Source organism: Monodon monoceros, unplaced genomic scaffold (assembly GCF_005190385.1).
Source record: "Monodon monoceros isolate NGI ecotype Baffin Bay Population unplaced genomic scaffold, NGI_Narwhal_1 Super_Scaffold_5, whole genome shotgun sequence".
Taxonomy (NCBI): domain Eukaryota; kingdom Metazoa; phylum Chordata; class Mammalia; order Artiodactyla; family Monodontidae; genus Monodon; species Monodon monoceros.
The window spans coordinates 90455067-90469434 of record NW_021703782.1 but is presented as its reverse complement, the minus strand read 5'-3'; the positions used below and the strand labels follow the sequence as shown (position 1 = coordinate 90469434).

General features: G+C 41.0%; 1 protein-coding gene across 2 annotated transcripts in view; it reads left to right on the top strand.

Annotated features, from left to right (window-relative positions):
• Positions 1–11934: 11934 nt before the first annotated feature.
• TXNDC8 (thioredoxin domain containing 8) overlaps positions 11935–14368 on the top strand; it is an 80693-nt gene continuing 78259 nt past the window's right edge. For both annotated transcript variants that reach the window (XR_003790850.1, XR_003790849.1), the window contains exons 1-2: positions 11935–13028; positions 13618–13696. The gene's annotated coding sequence lies outside the window, so the exon portion shown is untranslated. The remainder of the gene's footprint in view (positions 13029–13617; positions 13697–14368) is intronic.

Below are 14368 nucleotides of genomic sequence, written 5' to 3'. Positions count from 1 at the left end.
CTTGTGTTTGATATTCAGGAGTCTTGTAGTAAATGCATTGCTGTTCGATCCACAAACAAACAAATGCATGGTATTTTAGAAACCCATGATCTGAAATTATAGAGTAAGATGTGTCCCTTCTTAAAAAAAAAAAAAATGTAGCTGACTAATTCTTAGGCTCAGTTTCCTTATTAATATGTAAGATGCGTGAACTTAATTGCTTCATCCTCTGGGCTGTGTAGCACTTCATAAACATGTCTATTAAAGCACTTTTATCTTTATATCATGGCTAATTTATGTCTGACTCTCCTTAATGGCAAGATTTAGTTCTTATTTATGGGTACAGTGATTAAAAGCACAAGCTCTGGAATTCAACTGCCCACGTTCAAATGCTCGTCCCTTCCCTTATGAGCCCCGTGAGTTGGACAAGGTGCCTCCTGTCCTCGTCTGCATAATGAAAAGGATAAGACCTACTCCAGTTGTTGTGAAGACTGAGTCTCACAAACAAGTAGGTACTCACACAATTTACTGAGTCCATTTTTCTCAATCAAGTACATTTCCTTGTGAGTTTCATTACTACGTTTATAGTCCCTGAGACTGTAATCCAGGCTCTTTTATCTCCTAATCCCATATTCTCTCCAGGCAACTGGGCTAGACTAGAGGAAACCTCACAACAATACTGAAAGCCGGGCCCTTCAGAGGGAAGTGCAGGCAACGTTAACCCCAATGCAACATTGCTGATGCTTTAGACAGGTGAATGAGACATTCTGTGGATCTTATGGATTTGATGCCTAGATGGCCCCAAATCTCTCCCACTAAAGAAAGGACAATATTAGGACGTATATATATGTAGATGTGTGTGTGTGTGTGTGTGTATGTGTGTGTGTAACTGAATCGCTTTGCTGTACAGCAGAAATTAATACAACGTAAATCAACTATACTTCAGTGAAATAATTTTTTTAAAAAAAAGAAGGGACAGTACTAAGATAAGGGCACTGTCAGCACTTGGAAGTGGAGTTGAAAAGCTTATAAATAAAATAAAATTTAAAACTTAAAAAAAAAAAAAATCACTGTTATCCTTGGTCTCTTGTGCTACGCTATCAATTTGCCAAGACAATCAGTTTTCCTATTACCACCCGGCACCCCTGCTACCAACATACCACCAGTGACCCTCCCCACTTAATTCTACCAGCTTGGTGTTCAGGATTCTGAGCCAGGTATCATAACAAGGCCCTGAGAATTAATAAACTCTTGGCCAGAGTTGCCTTACCACATCCCCGGATAGTATAACAGTGTTTGGGTAGCAGTTAAAGTTAGACTTACATAGAAACCACAGTATTCAAAAGTTAGGATATTAAACATGCTTCATTCATTCAAAATATATATTTTTTAATATCTCCAAAATAGGAATGCCTCTTAACAATGGCATTGCATGATACAGTCGGCAGTTTAGTAGTATACCTTGCCATCATCGTATCTTAGATTCATGATCAAGTGAAATCTTCAGCTCCTGGCATTGTACCAATATAACGTTTGACATATGGAAACTTACAGGCTTAGGTGAATTACTGCCCAAAGCTCTAGAGGTATTTTCTGAGTCTATGAAATTTCTTATTGAGTCTCTGTGTTCTCTAAACCCTGGTATTTCTAACAAAAAATAAACATCAAGTTAGAAGGAAAACATGTGAGCTCTTTGAAACCCTGAACTTTGATTTGAGAGAGGCTCTTTCCTAAGCACCATTGTTTGTATGAGTCATGGTGGAAGGTCTCTCTAGGTTCTGACCACTCCCCGCCCTGGCACCCTCCCCCAACAATTTCTGTCGGTTTTCCTAACAGCTGAGTGGAGTCTATGGGGAAAACTAGTTGGCTAAATCCACCATCTTTCCCCCTAAGATGCCACTTACAAAGTCATTCCCTTTCACATACTTGGAGTACCTTCTCCGCCCAGTAACAGCCTTGTCACCAAGTTCCTGGGTGATTCACATAAGCATGCACTGGAGGGCTTGTCTGTTTGGCAGTAGTACCTGGACTACACCCCTCTACCCTGAATAGGAACATTTGGTCTTCCTATTGCTGATACGGTCATTTTCCCCTTTTCTCTTGGTGTGCTGACCTTCGACTTCATATTCCTCTTTCCCAGAAAAAGTGCCTTTCCTTAAATCAGCTTCTGCAGTAACAATCACAGCCAATCTGTCCTCTTAACAGCACAACTCCCCACAAGGTTGTTGTCACTGGAAGGGATAAGGACCTTAGTGAAGTTCTTAAGGTCCTTAGGGGATCTCTTTATCTTTAGATTTTAAAAATGAAGCTCAGGGCTTCCCTGGTGGCGCAGTGGTTGAGAGTCTGCCTGCCGATGCAGGGGACACGGGTTCGTGCCCTGGTCCGGGAAGATCCCACATGCCGCAGAGCGGCTGGGCCCGTGAGCCATGGCTGCTGAACCTGCGCGTCCGGAGCCTGTGCTCCACAACGGGAGAGGCCACAACAGTGAGAGGCCCGCGTACCGCAAAAAAAAAAAAAAAGGAAGCTCAGGGCTGAGGGACTTACCCAGAGTGACATCATCATTGGCAATAGAGTGAAGAATAGAATCTTGGCCACTGCCACTAGGGAATATGTACTTCTGCCCTCTGTTTAGATTCTCTACAACTGCAGTCTTTTTTTTTTTTTTTTTTTAATTTTTTTGAAGTTTTTTTGGCCGTGCCATGCAGCTTGAGGGATCTTACTTCCCCGACCTGGGATTGAACCCTGGCCCTCAGCAGTGAAAACACAGAGTCCTAACCACTGGACAGCCAGGGAATTCCCTCTCCAACTGCAGTCTTTTTGTGTATGTGTGTGTGAAATTAGAAAAATATTTATAGTAATATGGTAAAGGATTCATACACTTGATATATAAAAATGTTCACACTAATCAATAAGAAAACCCTAAAACTCTAGTGAACGCAGTGAGAAATTCACTGAAGAGTAAATACAACTGGCCAATTAACAAATTAGCCGTACTAAAGTTGATTAAAACAACAAGGTGAGTGTTTGTTTAACCTGTTAAATAAACAGATTAAAGATAAAAATATTAGCCGGAGCTATGAGGCTCTGACTGCAGTCTTAAGAAGAGCAGGGAGATTGCAGAACTGGAGAGCTATCACCCTCTTCGTAATCTATCCGGATTACGGTAAAAGGGTGTGAGAATGCAGTGGACACCACTATTATCACCCAGACTGTGGTGACTTAATAGATGCAGCAATGTGGCTGGAAAATGGAGCTTGGCTTGCGTTTGACTTTATGTAAGACCAAGAACGAATCGATTGTCCGCGTCAAAGAGTGGAGGGTGTTTGGAAAGGGTTAAAGCAAGTCCCACACTATCGCCTCGGCACCCTTACCTCAACCAGGCAATAGGTCCCTAATCTTTGGCCCCTCAAGTGCCTTTGCCATTTGAGGATCTTCCCTGGCTGGATTCGTTCATCAACATTCTTTCATTACAGTAAAATTGTATAACATGAACTTGAGAATGTATTCTCCTCCCCGTGCTGTTGAAGATCTTGGCTACATTCCTTCCTGAGCAAAAATACACAGGAACACACACACGCGCACACATGCGCGCACGCGCGCGATCCAAGAAGATTCAGTACTTTTGTCTCAAATACAGGTGATAAAATCAAAACTTAACAGACTTAGTGATAGGAGATAGGGGTAAAAAGAATCAGGTATTTGTGTCTCTTAGTCTAACTATCTGGTCCCCTTATCTAGAGAAGTGTAAGGCCTCCCCGCCCAGACCTTCATGAGCTCCCCTCTTAGATGTTCCCTCACATGGTGGAGAGAGGCCCAATCTAAACCTTCCCTTCTCTCCTTTTATCATTTTTTTCCTCCAGAAGTCCCACCTCTCTGTCCCCATTGCCAGACACTGTCCCTTCTCCAGAAGGTGTAAAGTCCTAAGACCCTTCATGTGTACTGTGAATATTTACAATCGCCAGCTAAGCTGTTTTCTCCTTCATCTTTTGAAAGTGCTGGATATAGCAGTAGGAGCAGTTTTCAGCTTCCAAGTAGGGAAGGAGGACATCTTGACTAAAAGCCTAATTTCTCCAAGCACTGACTTGGAGAAAAGGTGATAAATCTGATCTCACTCTATCCAGCCAACGTAAAAGAACTAATTTAACCTGGTGGCATTCAGCAAGAAAGCCTCCTCTGAGGGTGTGCTGGGTCCAGCTTTTGTTTTTTGGAAGCTCATGAAAACACTCTACTTGTATATTGTAGATGTTTTCTCTACTGAGCATCTATTGCTGTTGTAAAACCTCTAGCTCACCCCTCCCTAATGTGTTCTCAACCATTTCTGGGGTCCTGAAACTACCTTACAGTTTTTCCAAATTAGTAACATCTGTCATTCTTTTTCTCTTGGGCTCTGATTCCTTAAAATGAGACATCTCTGGAATGTACATTGTGAAATTCCTTTGGAAAGTTGCTGCCTTTTTCCTTCCCATCACCAGGTATCCATGGCCCCCAAGGTTGACCTGCGCCCATCACACTGGCTTATAATACTCTACTAAAGAGGAAAAGTTCCTTTTCCCACACACCCATTGTTGCAATAATCTAACATGATGATTGCCAGATAGCACTGCTCACATTGCCAACACCTTATGAAAATTGTGTGTGAAATCCCGTTCTTTTGTGACGAAATTCCCCAGGGTAGGTCAGAGGACCATTCTCTGAGACTCTGCCCCCCAAATCCTCCTGTCTCTCTACTCCCAGTTACTCCTAACCTGCTCCCAAGCCTTCCTCCAATTAGCCCAATTACATAAAGCCTTGGGTTCTATTTTGAAACCTTCAATTTATCTAGTTTCAAATTTTTGAAACTGGTACTATAATCTCCTAGGCCTGGCTGCATTGGCTTTTCTCTGTGTCTTGTCTTTATCTCTTGGGGGAGGAGGATGGAGGGAAGAAAGGAAGGCATCCAGGGATAGGGCAATCGGTGTGGATCAAGCACCAAACTGTTTTCAAGTGACAAGGCTGGGTGACTGACTAAATTTAGTAGCAATGGAAGCCTCTTACAAGGTGTTTTTGTCCCAGAATTGTTCATATTGGGCAAGCTAGAAATTGCAGACCATGTGCCTTTCCTAAATCCTGTAGACCGTGTAGCACATTGTAGTAGAGTTCTCAAATTAGATCATGGGCATATGTCGAATAAGCATCAACGAAAAGAATGACAGTGGGAAAGGTCTAAGGAGTCACAGGTGATTGAACTATATACCTGATCATCCAATAGCTTCTAGAAAAATGGACTGACGTACACTGAAATCTACCTCTTCTATGCCTCCCACATACTCCTTTTACTCCCTGTACAAAAGCATGGTTTGAAAGCCAAAACAAACATGGTTTTTGCCCCAGTATAGGTGCCCAGTAATGTTTGCTCAGTGTTAAATGAATGGCAATAACAATCTCATGGATTTGTGGAGCAATTCATAGCTTTCAAAGCCAGATTCCACATACAATCTCACTGGATCCTCACAACAACTCAGTAAGGCACGCAGACCAAGTTGTCTTAGCCTCATTTTATAGATCGGCAGTTCTCAAACTTGTGTAGGTTTGGAGCAATCAGAGGTCATGGTGCCCTCTGAGGAATCATGTGAGCTACTGACATTTTAAATTACATAGTAACTAATTGTAGATTCTGGGCAGCAATGTCCGACTATAGGCCAGGCAGAAGCCATGTGGGCTGTTGGTGGAGTAGGTGCGGGGGTGGGGGGAAGCAGAATGGTTCTGGAAGGCAAAAGCAGGGACTTTTCTACTAAGGTGATCTGAAGGCTTTTTAGGGATAAATTCAAGGAGAAAGATGAGGAACATAAGCTAAGCAATGCAAGAGGTTCAGAGTTACAGGCATGAAAACATGGGTTCCTGTTGGTTTCGTGATGTTCAAACAGAGAACCAAAATTAGCCAAAGTCACCTTATACTCTGATGAGATGGGCTGAATCACGCTGGAGCGCTCTTCTCTGAGACCTAGATGAAGGGAAAGGGAGGTTTGACCCTTTTCCTCCTTTTACATAAACTGATCTTAGGGACCTCCCATGTGAAGAGCCCCTATTAGAGTTTGTCCTGCACGGAACTTGGGGAGAGTGGAAGGAAGCTAAGACCACCTGTAAGTCAGAGCGTGTGAACGATAGTCACAACTGGACTCCCCATCCAAGGATTGATGGACCGAAAACAACAGCAACAATGCTTGGATTCCCCTTGGGAGTTATCGTAGAGAAAAATGATGAGGACAGAGTCTCTTGGGGGTTAGTTATGGTGAGTTGAGTGGAAAAAGGTTATCCTGCAGTCCACACAGTACGAGAAAATGTTCCCATTTTGATCAGTGGTATTACTATTTCTTTTGGTATAAGGCTCACAACGGTAGCATTCTCTTACTCTTTCTTGTCCCTTATAGACCTAGAGTATATAGAAATGACAAATATCTATTGAGCCAGTGCCATCTTGTCGATTTTACATATGGAGAAACTGTTGCCTTCTGCTCTGTTGCCACTCTTGTAAAACTCCTCATTCTATCATGGATGAATTTCTGCAGTTCCCAACATGCTTCTCTGAATCAGTGTCTGCCACTAGCCCGTACAGCGTTTGTTACCAATCCATCCTAAAGCATGTCTTTCCCCCATCACTGTCGCTGCTCAAGAGCCCTTAATGTTTCTTCTAAGTTGCTTATTGACCTCAAACTCCTCTCTTTAAAGTCCCTCCATAATCTGACCACAGTCTACTTATCCAATCTTAGTTTTCTTACACCTCATCTCCAACCTGCTCTACATAGGGGGGGGTTCAATGTTCAACATTCAACTTTCATACAACTCACATTTCCACATGTCATATATTAACACTCTATTGTCCTCCATGTGCAGAGGCTATTTTTTTTTGCTTTTTTTTTTAATTGAAGTAAAATTGATTTACAATATTGTGTTACTTTCAGGTATACAACAAAGTGATTCAGTTATATTTTTTTTCACATTCTTTTCCATTATAGGTTATTATAAGATATTGAGTATAGTTCCCTGTGCTATACACTTGTTGGTTATCTTTTTTTGTTTCCATTTACTCTTTCATTTTTTTTTGACATCTTTATTGGAGTATAATTGCTTTACAATGTTCTGTTAGTTTCTGCTGTATAACAAAGTGAATCAGCTATACGTATACATATATCCCATATCCCCTCCCTCTTGCATCTCCCTCCCACCCTCCCTATCCCACCCTCTAGGTGGTCACAAAGCACCAAGCTGATCTCCCTGTGCTATGCGGCTGCTTCCCACTAGCTATCTATTTTACATTTGGTAGTGTATATATGTCCATCCCACTCTCTCACTTCATCCCAGCTTACTCTTCCCCCTCCCTGTGTCCTCAAGTCCATTCTCTATGTCTGCATCTTTATTCCTGTCCTGGCCCTAGGTTCATCAGAAACTTTTTTTTTTTTTTTTTTAGATTCCATATATATGTGTTAGCATACGGTATTTGTTTTTCTCTTTCTGACTTATTTCACTCTGTATGACAGACTCTAGGTCCATCCACCTCACTACAAATAACTCAATTTCGTTTCTTTTTATGGCTGAGTAATATTCCATTGTATATATGTGCCACATCTTCTTTATCCATTCATCGGTCGATGGACACTTAGGTTGCTTCCATGACCTGGCCATTGTAAATAGTGCTGCAATGAACATTGTGGTACATGATTCTTTTTGAATTATGGTTTTCTCAGGGTATATGCCCAGTAGTCAGATTGCTTGGTCATATGGTGGTTCTATTTTTGGTTTTTAAGAAACCTCCATACTGTTCTCCATAGTGGCTCTATCAGTTTACACTCTCACCAACACTGCAAGAGGGTTCCCTTTTGTCCACACCCGCTCCAGCATTTATCGTTTGTAGATATTTTGATGATGGCCATTTTGACTGGTGTGAGGTGATACCTCATGGTAGTTTTGATTTGCATTTCTCTAATGATTAATGATGTTGAGCATTCTTTCATGTGTTTGTTGGCAATCTGTATATCTTCTTTGGAGAAATGTCTATTTAGGTCTTCCGCCCATTTGTGGATTGGGTTGTTTGTTTTTTTGTTATTGAGCTGCATGAGCTGCTTATAAATTTTGGAGATTAATCCTTTGTCAGTTGCTTCATTTGCAAATATTTTCTCCCATTCTGAGGGTTGTCTTTTGGTCTTGTTTATGGTTTCCTTTGCTGTGCAAAAGCTTTGAAGTTTCATTAGGTCCCATTTGTTTATTTTTGTTTTTATTTCCATTTCTCTAGGAGGTGGGTCAAAAAGGATCCTGCTGTGATTTATGTCGTTATTGTAGGTCTTTTCCTTCTCTTCTGTTTCCTGCCTAGAGAAGTTCCTTTAGCATTTGTTGTAAAGCTGGTTTGGTGGTGCTGAATTCTCTTAGCTTTTGCTTGTCTGTAAAGGTGTTAATTTCTCCACCAAATCTGAATGAGATCCTTGCTGGGTAGAGTAATCTTGGTTGTAGGTTTTTCTCCTTCATCACTTTAAATATGTCCTGCCACTCCCTTCTGGCTTGCAGAGTTTCTGCTGAAAGATCAGCTGTTAACTTTATGGGGATTCCCTTGTATGTTATTTGTTGTTTTTCCCTTGCTGCTTTTAATATTTTTTCTTTGTAGTTAATTTTTGATAGTTTGATTAATATGTGTCTTGGTGTGCTTCTCCTTGGATTTATCCTGTATGTGACTCTGTGCTTCCTGGACTTGATTAACTATTTCCTTTCCCATATTAGGGAAGTTTTCAACTATAATCTCTTCAAATATTTTCTCAATCCCTTTCTTTTTCTCTTCTTCTTCTGGGACCCCTATAATTCAAATGTTGGTGCATTTAATGTTGTCCCAGAGGTCTCTGAGACTGTCCTCAATTCTTTTCATTCTTTTTTTTTATTCTGCTCCCTAGCAGTTATTTCTACCATTTTATCTTCCAGCTCACTTCATTCTTCTGCCTCAGTTATTCTGTTATTGATTCCTTCTGTAGTATTTTTAATTTCAGTTATTGTGTTGTTCATCACTGTTTGTTTGCTCTTTAGTTCTTCTAGATCCTTGTTAAATGTTTCTTGGGTTTTCTCCATTCTTTTTTCGAGATTTTGGGTCATCTTTACTCTCATTACTCTGAATTCTTTTTCAGTTAGGTTGCCTATTTCATCTCCATTTATTTTGGTCTGTTAGGTTTGTACCTTGCTTCTTTGTCTATAACATTTTTGTTTTGTTTTGTTTTGTTTGTTTTTTTTTTTTTTTTTGATGGGTTGGGCTGTATTCCTGTCTTACTGGTTGTTGGCCTTTGACGTCCAGCACTGGAGCTTGCAAGCAGTTGGATAGAGCTGGGTCTTGGTGCTGAGATTAGGACCTCCAGGAGGGCTCACTCTGATTAATATTCCCTGAGGTCTGAGGTTCTCTGTTATCTGTTTTATATATAGTAGTGTGTTTATGTTAATCCCGAACTCCTAATTTATCTCTCCCCCACCCCTTTCCCCTTTGGTAACCAAAATTTGTTATGTTTGTGGGTCTATTTCTCTTTTGTATATGAGTTCATTTATATCATTTTTGGTTTATAGGTCACATATAAGTGATATCATATTGTAACAGGGAAGAGCCAAATCTGACTACATGTTAGACCTGTTTCTTTTACTTTAACGTTTGCTTTCCACTGCTTTTGTTCACTCAGAGGATACTGTCTATACATAATGGCCTACTTTGGGGAACCCTGCCCCTCTGCCTGAATGTTAAACCAGAGTGCCTTTGTTCAGGGAAACATCCAGACCCTGTCCACCTGTGGATGGCTACAAGAAAGAAGAAATTAACCCATCCCCTCCCCGAGGCTGGCCATTCCAGGTGATATTTGCCAAACTTACGGCCTTTTTACTTCACTTCCTCATCTCCTCCCCATCTCTGTGCTATAAAAGAAACTGGCATCCAAACCCCGATAAGATGGTTATTTTGAGACTTTAGTGTGCCTTCTTCTCAGTCTGCTGGCTTTCCAAATACAGTCATATTCCTTGCTCGACACCTCGTCTCCAGTTTATTGGCCTGTCGTGCAGCAGGCAGAGTGAGCTTGTACTCCATAACAGTATGATATTCTCTTTCTCTGTCTGGGTAACTTCACTAAGTATGATAATCTTGGACTTCCCTGGGGGCACAGTGGTTAAGAATCCGCCTGCCAGTGCAGGGGACACGGGTTCAACCCCTGGTCTGGAAAGATCCCACATGCCATGGAGCAACAAAGCCCATGCACCACAACTACTGAGCCTGCGCTCTAGAGCCCGTGAGCCACAAGTACTGAGCCCGCGTGCCACAACTACTGAAGACCACGTGCCTGGAGCCCATGCTCTGCAGCAAGAGAAGCCACCGAATGAGAAGCCTGCACACTATAACAAAGAGTAGCACCCACTCACTGCAACTAGAGAAAGCCCACGTGCAGCAACGAAGACCCAATGCAGCCAAAAGTAAATTTATAAATTTATTTTTTAAAAGTCTTAAAAAAAAGAGTATGATAATCTCTAGATCCATCCATGTTGCTACAGATGGCATTATTTCATTCTTTTTATGGCTGAGTAATATTCCGTCATATATATATGTACCACATCTTCTTTATCCATTCCTCTGTTGATGGACACTTAGGTTGCTTCCATGTCTTGGCTGTGGTAAATAGTGCTGCAGTGAACATTGGGATGGATGTATCCTTTCAAATTATGGTTTTCTCTGGATATATGCCCAGGAGTGGGATTGCTGGGTCATATGGTAGCTCTATTTTTAGTTTTTTAAGGAGCTGTTTTTTATATAACTTAACAGCAATGATTTTTTTCCAGACTTTTTTTTTCTTTTTCTTATTGAAGTATAGTTGATTTACAATGTTGTGTTAGTTTCAAGTGAACAGCAAAGTGATTCATTGATATATATGTGTATATATGTATGTATATATATATATATTCTTTTTCAGATTCTTTTCCATTATAGGTTATTATAAGATATTGAATATAGTTCCCTGTTCTATACAGTAAGTCCTTTATCTATTTCATATATAGTAGTATGCATCTGTTAATCCCAAATTCCTAATCTATCTCTGCCCCCCCCCGCTTTTTTCATACCTAAGAAAAGTTTCCAGTGGACAGGTAATATTAGCTTTTATATTTTAATTAAATGTGTAATAAACAAAAGTGGGTCTGGTGCAAGAATAAAAACACAAATCACTGGGTGAAAAACAGAAATGCTTAAACATTGCCATGTCAGATATTATCTCAACAGGTTGTATAGGAAACATCACAAAGCAACAGAGGTAGATTGATGCCCCATAAACTGAATCGAGGAAAATGTATGTATATCCTCATCTCTTCCCTCAACAACAAAATAAATAGTGAAAATATTAAAGAGTAAAATGTTCATGGATAAAATGGGGGAGGAATATATGTAATATTTTATTTGTTGGGGGGGGTACATCCTTTATCCTTTCTGTATTTTGATTGTCCTAGGTTTTTATAATGTGTTTTGATCATTACAGAAAAGGTTTAAAAAGTAAAGTTACTTTTTGTTATTAGGAAAAATATGACTATACACTAATAACCATAAAAGGAGAGGATCTTTTCAAGTATGCAATCAATGGAAAAATGACAAAATACATGATCAACAGATTTGACTAAAAAATTAATTTCTGTGCCTAAAAAACTATTAATTACCAAAAAACTTAAAATATAAAGAGACTCTCACAAATTGAAAATCAGACCTCCTGGGCTTCCCTGGCGGCGCAGTGGTTGAGAGTCCGCCTGCCGATGCAGGGGACGTGGGTTTGTGCCCCGGTCCGGGAGGATCCCACATGCCGCGGAGCGGCTGGGCCCGTGAGCCATGGCCGCTGGGCCTGCGTGTCCGGAGCCTGTGCTCCGTGACGGGAGAGGCCACAACAGTGAGAGGCCCGCATATCGCAAAAAAAAAAAAAAAAATCAGGCCTCCTAGTAAAAAATTAAATACTAAGTAATTTTATAAAAAATAGAAATATGTTCAACCATATTAGTAATCAAGGAAATACAAATTAAAACTATAATAATATAACAGCTTTCCTATCAATTTAACAAAGAATAATTAAAGTCATAAAAATCAATGCTAACACTGGTGATGGTATGGCAAGGTGAGCAAGTTCAAGGATGTGCTGGTGTCTGTAAATTGGCGCAAGCACTCAAGAAGGAAGTTTGCATCAAGATCACTAAAAATAGTAAATTCCTAGGAAGTTACTCTCAGAAAATAAGAGTTTCCACAATTACTTATTGGAGAGACACGCATCACAGTTTTCTGTGATGTTGTTTTGTGACTAAGTTTGTAAAGAGCATGAGAAAAAAGCCAGTTAAAACACAATGCACCCAAATGATAGAATGGTATGCAACAATTACAAATCAAGTGGGTCTGAGTTCATTAGATAATGGGAAAATGCCCCTGGCATAACATTAAGGGAGGGAGCAAAATGCAAAATCATGTAGTAATAAAATGGTGATTTGCTTAAACTAAGTTACATCTGTGTGTGTATAACATCAAAATATAAACAGTGGTGATAATACAGTCTTGGAAATAGTATCTCAGTTAATTATTTTTCTACGTTCCTGTTCTCAGTATTTTGAAATGTTTTTATAATAAAAGCAATCAGGAAGACACAATTAACTATAGATTTTTTACAAGAAGACTTGGAGGCTTTTGGGGGACTGTAAGCCACCTGTGGCCATGAGAGAAGTAAATGAAGACTCAAGTGTTTTCTAATATAAAGAAAACAAAGGGACCTTTCAGTAGGAAAGAAGCAATGACGCGGCTTTAGTCAATTCTCCTTGGTGCTTCTCTGAGCCTCAGTTTATCAGAGGGCACGCTGAGGTCCTTTTTCTGTGTTTACAGAATGTTTGCTGATTCAAGCAGATCGTTCTCTAAACTGACTCACATGTAACATCTCCCTCACTCCAAGTGACAGGCATTTCCCTGACCTCAGCCTGTGTTCCAGCTCTTTCCATGCCTGAAGGAAAATCCAAGGACTTTTAGGATCCGAATCTAAGAAGTTTGGGGTAACGATGTACGTACTTTTCCTTACTATTACCACAGTGCATACGTATCTCACAGCCGTGCACTGCAGCCACAGCCCACAAAAGCCAGAGGCATGAGTTTGCCCCAGGCTGGCAGAAATTGCCCCATGATGGTTATAATTGCCATAATACTAGATAATTTACCTTTTGTAAACACTTTGCCCTTGGCACAGCTTTTGATACATACAGTTTCATTCACTTCCCTGAAGGCGCGTTGTAGGGATTGGGTGATGCTTGAGGATGGCCCTTTTCTGTTTTGGTCTTTCTGTGAGTCCTTGGCCTCTTGCCTTTCTTTTTCTCCCCACTATCTGAGCTGTGTACTATTCATACTACACGCCATTGTGACTCCTCCCCCATAACCTTGAGCCAGTGCCAAGTGCCTTTCAAATAATAGAGCTCCTTCCTGCTCTGTCCCATAGACTAGCCGTCGACCCAGGGACCTAGCAGTTTTGCTTCCTACTAGTAAAGGGATCACTGGAGGTTATATTCTCATCTCAATGCTGAAATGCCAAGCAAATGTGCTTGTTTATTTTGAATAAGCATTTTTCCTGGTAAATGACTCACTTCTGAATGTTGCAGTTGCCCTTGATGTCTGGGAAGAGCAGTTTTTGCGTTTTTCATCAATATCACAAGGCTGACCTTCAGCCAATACATGCAGGTATGGCCAGTTGAACCAGCTGTTAAATTATGGGAATGTATAATGGCTAAGTAGCCTCTGCCCTCACGTCCCACCTCATTGAGGCTGTCCCAGTTGTACCCCTTGGACACCCTGGATCTCCCCCAATCTAGCAACTGAAAGGGTTAATACCTGGCCAGGCACCCAGCTGAGCTGATGATGTACAGCTGCTGTCCATTTGGACTGATCAGTGCCCAAGTCACTCAGGGTGTGCGTTGGTTTTGGGTTTTTTGGTTTTGGCCGCACCACACGGCATTTTGATTGATGCTCCTGCATCATTATGGTGTTGAAGGCGTGATACACCAGACTGACATAAATCAATCCGACATAAATCAATCCGGTTGTTAGCAAAAAACTTCTTGCCTCGCGGTTCTGTAACGTGAACGCCCAGCAGAATCATCTGGAGGGCTAGCTTAAACGCGCACATCTGGGCCCCGCCCTCAGAGATTCTGATTCAGTAGGTCCAGGATGGGGCCTGAGAATTTGCGTTTCTCACAATTCCCAGGCAAGGCTGAAGCTGAAGCTCCCAGTCCTCTGTTCCACAGGCAGCTCCCTGATAGAAACTCTCTAGAGCAGCACTTCTCAAACACCAGTATGCGTAAGAATCACCTGGGGAATCTTGTAATACAGATTCTTATTCAGTGCATCTGGGAT